Below are 6000 nucleotides of genomic sequence, written 5' to 3'. Positions count from 1 at the left end.
GCATGGCCTCATGATTGTTAAGAGGGAGAAGGAAGAAATCTGCAATTATCTCTTGGTCCTACAGCAATAGTTTCTCCTGCAAGTGCCTATGATCAAAATTCAAAATCCGTCCGTCGGTGACCTTAACATCAAACCTGCAGCGATTCTTGACAGGTAATGATATCCGAACAGCAAGCTTACTATTTAGGAAGTTAGTAGTACTGCCCGTGTCGATGAGAACAGTGATCGGTTGTTGTTTGAGAAGGCCTCCAACTTTCATCGTTTGCGGGTTTCAGTAGCTGGCTAGTGCGTGTACTGTAACGTCAGTCGGTTGTGGCTCTTCTTCCGCATCTTCTTCTTCATGTTCAAAGCTCTCTTTTGGATGTCCAATGACCTCTTCTTCTATTGATTCAATCATAAGAAGTCCTCCTTTACTACAGCGATGCTCACGGCTCCACGGCTCGTCACAATGCCAACATAACCCCTTCGCATATCGCTCCCGAAGCTCTTCTCCTGTTATCCTATTTGGTGCAGGGACTTGGTCGACAGTAGGGGGGTTGAGGGCTTCAATATTACTGGTTGAGGAGTGACCCTAGTCCTCCGAGCTTCATGGTTCAATTGCTCCTCTTGATGTCGTGCGAAAGAGATGGCTGCCATAAGCGTATACGGTTGTCGCGCTTTAACTTCTCCTCGGATCTCCGGCTTTAAGCCCTCAATGAAGGTCCTCAATAGTTGTTTTTGAGACCAATCACGAGTTTGATTAGATAACCTTTCAAACCTGGTTTGGTACTCCTGAATGGTGGAGGTTTGTTGGATCTTTGCTAGTTGTTCGTTAATATTCTCGTAATCGGTTGGTCTGAAGCGAATCAGTAGTCCTTCTTTGAATTGACGCCATGAAAGGACTCCATAAGTATGTTCAAACCAGTCAAACCACTGTATAGCATCCCCTTCAAGATGTATAGCTGTAATTTTCACCATAGATACATCTGCGGTTTTGTGGTACCGAAAATATCGCTCCGCGCGCGAGATCCAACCAATCGGGTCTCCTTCTTCCCATCTAGGGAAGTCCACTCTCATGCATAGATAGTTGGGGTTGGTCATAGAGCCTACCCTCCCTTGGAAGTCATCTCTTCGGGCTTGGTGTGATTGGGCAAAGCTCTCTCCTTGATATGATTTCTTCGGGCTTAGTGGTCGGCCCAATCTGAGTTCGGTAAAGAGCGTCCGAATCTTATCCTCCATTCGCGCCTCCAAGGCTTCGAATTTAGCATTGATTGCCTCCTTAGATGCCATAGTATATGGCCCCAAATCAATGATGTTAAGATCTCTCTTTTGCTGTTGGGTTAAAGGCATGTATAGGTTGAGAGAAGGGATGGTCGAAAGTGTTGGTGGATTGGTGGATATAGGCTGCGGTTTAGGCTTGTTTTGTGGCTGTTTTGGGTGCAGTTTGAGGGTGTGGTTTGGTAGAGTTTTAGGGCTGTGGATGAAAGTTTTGGATCTGTGGTAGATGGTAGCAAAGGTTTGACAGAAATCCGTGGAAGTTGCAGCAAGTATGTGCTGTCTTGTAAGAGTAGAATTATCGTCGAAGAAACAACGGTTTCTCGACGTAATTTCCACCAAAAACTTGAGAGAATTGAGGAGGGAATTGATAGCAAAATCACAGTTTATATGACAGCAAGGATATCTAATTTAATCAAGAAAATTTCGGCAGTATAACAGCAAAGAAATTGGTGCAAGTTGCAATTGCAGAATTATCGTCGAAAAATTTCAGCGGGTTACGATGAAAATTTGCAGCAACATAAAATCGTTTTTAGAGATGAATTTCTTAATAGATCAATCTTAGATGGAAGCCAAGATGATATATGAACTCTATAAGAAATTTCATTCAAAAAAAGATTGCAAATAGATGGGTTAAGGCAACGATATGCAGCTGAAATTTTCTGCAGCATAGATTTTCAAGTGCAGCAGATTGGACATAAAAGATCAGTAGTTTATATTGAGAATTTTTCGATGAAACCAAAGGGAAATCTACTGTTAGGAAGTGTCAAAGATTTCATAAAAATTTCATAGAAATTTGGATAGAAAAATCACAGTAGCAAGATCAAATAGGTGGTGCTATGCGGCTTGAATTCTGCAATTCAAGTGCAGCAGATTGGACATAAAAGATCAGTAGTTTATACTGAGAATTTTTTGATGAAACCAAAGGGAAATCTACTGTTAGGAAGTGTCAAAGATGTCATAAAAATTTCGTAAAAATTTGGATAGAAAAAGCATAGTAGCAAGATCAAACAGATGGTGCTATGCGGCTGGAATTCTGCAATGTATCTTTCATCGTAGAGATGAAAACTTTGTGACGAAAAGTTTATGCAGCAATATAAGAACGATTTTTTTTTTTTTTGATTTTCGAATAAGGATAACTAAATTGCAGCAGCAGTAAGGTAGGAAACCAGAACCTGTTGCAATTCACGGGGAGATCAAAAGATGATCCGCGGTGGTGGAGATGATGGCGGAATTCGGTGATGATCTTTTAAGCAATTGTGGGAATTGCTTTGGATGGTTGTGGAGGGTTGATGGATGGCTATGGAAGGGCAGCGAGACGCCAAGAACGCTACTCTGATACCAGGTATTAGAACCCTTGCAGATTCTAAACTTGGGGTTGATCTCTTTAGGGGATCGGCCTCCTTGGAACTCTATAGGGGTTCCTCCCTCCAAGTTGCTGCTCAAAGGCTGCAGAAAAGATTCATCTATTGCTTAAGAAAAGAGAAGGAATACATGGCTATTTATAGGGCTTCTAAACCCTAACTCCTAATAGGACTCCTACTTAAGACTCTTACTTCTAACCAACTCCTAATAGGACTCCTACTCAAGACTCCTATTCCCTTACAACTCCTAATTCTTCTCTAAGAAAAAACCTCCTACATGAATGCCCCTCACAATTAGGACTCTCCTAGCTAGAGTCCTAACAGAATGTCCCTCTAAATTAGGACTCTCCTAGCTAGAGTCCTAACATTTTTACATGAATGTCCCTCTCAATTAGGACTCTCCAAGCTAGAGTCCTAACACGTTGGAACTCGCCAAGATCAAATCGTGAAATCTAGGAGCTTGTCGGGAGTCCGTAGAATGGTTTCCGAGAGTTCATCGGAAGACCGCCGAAAGTTAGCCGGAAGCTCGCCGGAAAAAGTCTTGACTTGCGGACTTTGTAATAGCTTAGGAAATGTCTTTAAATTCATAGTTAACATGTTAATTAGGGTTAGGATTAGATGTTAATCCTATAACCCAAGTAGGGGCCAATTGGGCCCGAGTTCGGACTGGTTTGGGCCAAGTTTGGAGCCCAACCAGTGAGCTGAAATAGTGTAGGCGGTGGCACCGCTGGACTGAGCGGTGGCACCGCCCAGCACCCGAGAGGTCGGGCGGTGGCACCGCCACCGACAGGCGATGGCACCGCCAACCTCGGAAACCCAAGAGAATTCAAATTTTGGAGCCCAAATTTGAATCCTCTTGGGGCCTATAAATACCCCTCAATTCTCAACAAAGAACACAACCTTTGAGAAAGCAATAGATTGAGATAAAAGTCTTAGAGAAGTCTTTAGCAAGTCTTATTTTCAATTGCTTGAGTGTTCACCTCCTTCTTTCTTTTCAAAAATTGTAAGAGTGTGAACCACTTGTAAAAGGTTGTAAGAGGGGTATTTGTCCTTCCCCTTCAAAGAGATTTGCTAGTGGAAGTTGGGAGCCTCATTGAAGAAGGCTGCGCAAGTGGATGTAGGTCATTTGATAGAACCACTTTAAATTGGCGTGTTCATTGAATGTGTGAGTACTTACTTTTCTGCAATCGTTATCTACACAACAGCAAGTTTCCAGTTTTTACTTTACTCAAGTTACAATCAAAGCAAAATCTCCTTACATTTTACGGAATCATTTTCGAACTTACAAGTTTTAATCCGCTGCACTAATTCAACCCTCCCCCCCCTCTTATTGCCGCTCCGATCCTAATAATTAGTATCAGAGCCCGGTATTTCTCATTTTGGATTTACACCCGAGAGAAATGGCTCTTCATGGCTTTCAAGAGGGCTTATCGGTTGTTCGTTCACCGTTGTTTAACGGATTGGACTACACTTATTGAAAAACTCGAATGAGAGTTTTCTTGATTTCTATGAATTTGGATTTATGGAATATCGTTGAAAACGGTTTTCAACTTCCCTTTAAATTGATGAACGAATGGTCGGATTTGGAGAAGAAATATTTTTCTTTAAATGCAAAGGCTATGAATGCCTTATTTTGCGCTTTGGACAAAAATTAGTTCAATCGGATTTCTACGTGCGAAACGACTTTTGATATTTGGCGAACACTTGAAATCACGCACGAGGGAACTAGTACGGTCAAAGACTCGAAAGTTAACATTTTATTGCATGATTTTGAGCTTTTTCAAATGCAACCAAGCGAGACTATAGGCGACATGTACACCCGTTTCACGGATGTCATCAATAATCTAAGAGTTCTTGGTAAATCTTTTTCGAATTTTGATCTCGTAAGCAAGATCTTAAGATCCCTTCCAAAAAGATGGGATCCTAAAATAACCGCAATATAAGAAACAAAAGATTTAAATATTTTTCCACTTGAAGAACTAATTGGTTCGTTGATGATATATGAAATGGTGCACAATGCACATGATGAATATGATGAACAAAATCACCTTCCAAAGAACAGGAAGGATTTGGAACTCCGGACAAATGAATACCACTTGAGCGATGACTCAAGTGATGAGGACAATAATGAACTTGAACTTCGAACACTAACTCTTAATAAGTTCATTAAACAAAAATCTAAAATAAACAATGAACTTGAACGGAGGAAGAGGCCAAAGAAGAGGAAGGCAACCAAGGATGAATCAAAAACTTCCAAAGGTGAAACAGCGAATTGGGCTTTGACGAGCCTCGACTATAAGGTAAGTTACTCAACTCTCTTGAATTATTTTACAATTACATAATACTTTTCATGAGTTATTTTTAATTTCGTTTAGGATTAATTTTCTTAAAAATTACATGAACATAAAAAATTAGAAATCATGCTTATCATTCTAGTAATTTTGAAAATAATCATGAAAATTGTATGTTTATGATAAACAAAATGATTTTGATTAAAAATGCTTTATGAAATATGATATCATGCCTAATAAATTTATTGTTTTTGAAGCTATGCATGATGATGATGAATTTTGGGTAATTTATAGTTTATTGATTATTGATGATTTCCATAATGATCTTTTACGATTTATGGATTATCGATTTATACCATGATGAAATTTGCTTTCGAAAATGATGCACGGCTTTTGTATGCAAACTAAGCATGAAAAGATAGATTCACCTAAAAAAAAAAGTACAACTACAACAAATAACAAGTGATTTTGGTTGAAAATACTTTATACTCAATGAAACCATCATTGATGAATATGCTTTATGTTTAATAGTTTCTTTGGCTTATATGCTCTATCATGATAAATATTTTGAAAATAAATGAAATCATGTTTGATTTGAAGTAATGCATAATGATCATGCTTAATGATGCATTTTTTGATTTGACATAAAAGTGACTTTAAAAAATGATGTATGTTTTGATTTGACATAAATAAAATAGGCATGCTTATATGAAATAGTGAAGTGTCATGCTTGACAATTGTATACTTAATGATGCATAAAGTTGTAATGAAAATATTAATATTTTTAATACTATAATTTGATGATTTTATGCATAACATTGTAAAGTTATATATAATGATGTATAGTGATGAAATTGTGTAATAAAAATATTAAACATTTTGAAACCATGTTTTAGTGTCATGCATATTGATTATGTTTAATAAATCTCGAAATTATGCATGATGAATCTTACGATTTATGGATTATTGATTGTTACTATAATGAAAGTACCTTATTGATCTTTGTTGTAATAAATCTTACTCTTTCGGTTTTAAACATGATACATGTTTTTATTTGGCATAAATGAAACAAAATCATATGTTTTGAAACA

This window comes from Musa acuminata, chromosome BXJ2-5, assembly GCF_036884655.1.
Source record: "Musa acuminata AAA Group cultivar baxijiao chromosome BXJ2-5, Cavendish_Baxijiao_AAA, whole genome shotgun sequence".
Classification (NCBI taxonomy): Eukaryota; Viridiplantae; Streptophyta; class Magnoliopsida; order Zingiberales; family Musaceae; genus Musa; species Musa acuminata.
This window is presented reverse-complemented; position numbering follows the sequence as displayed.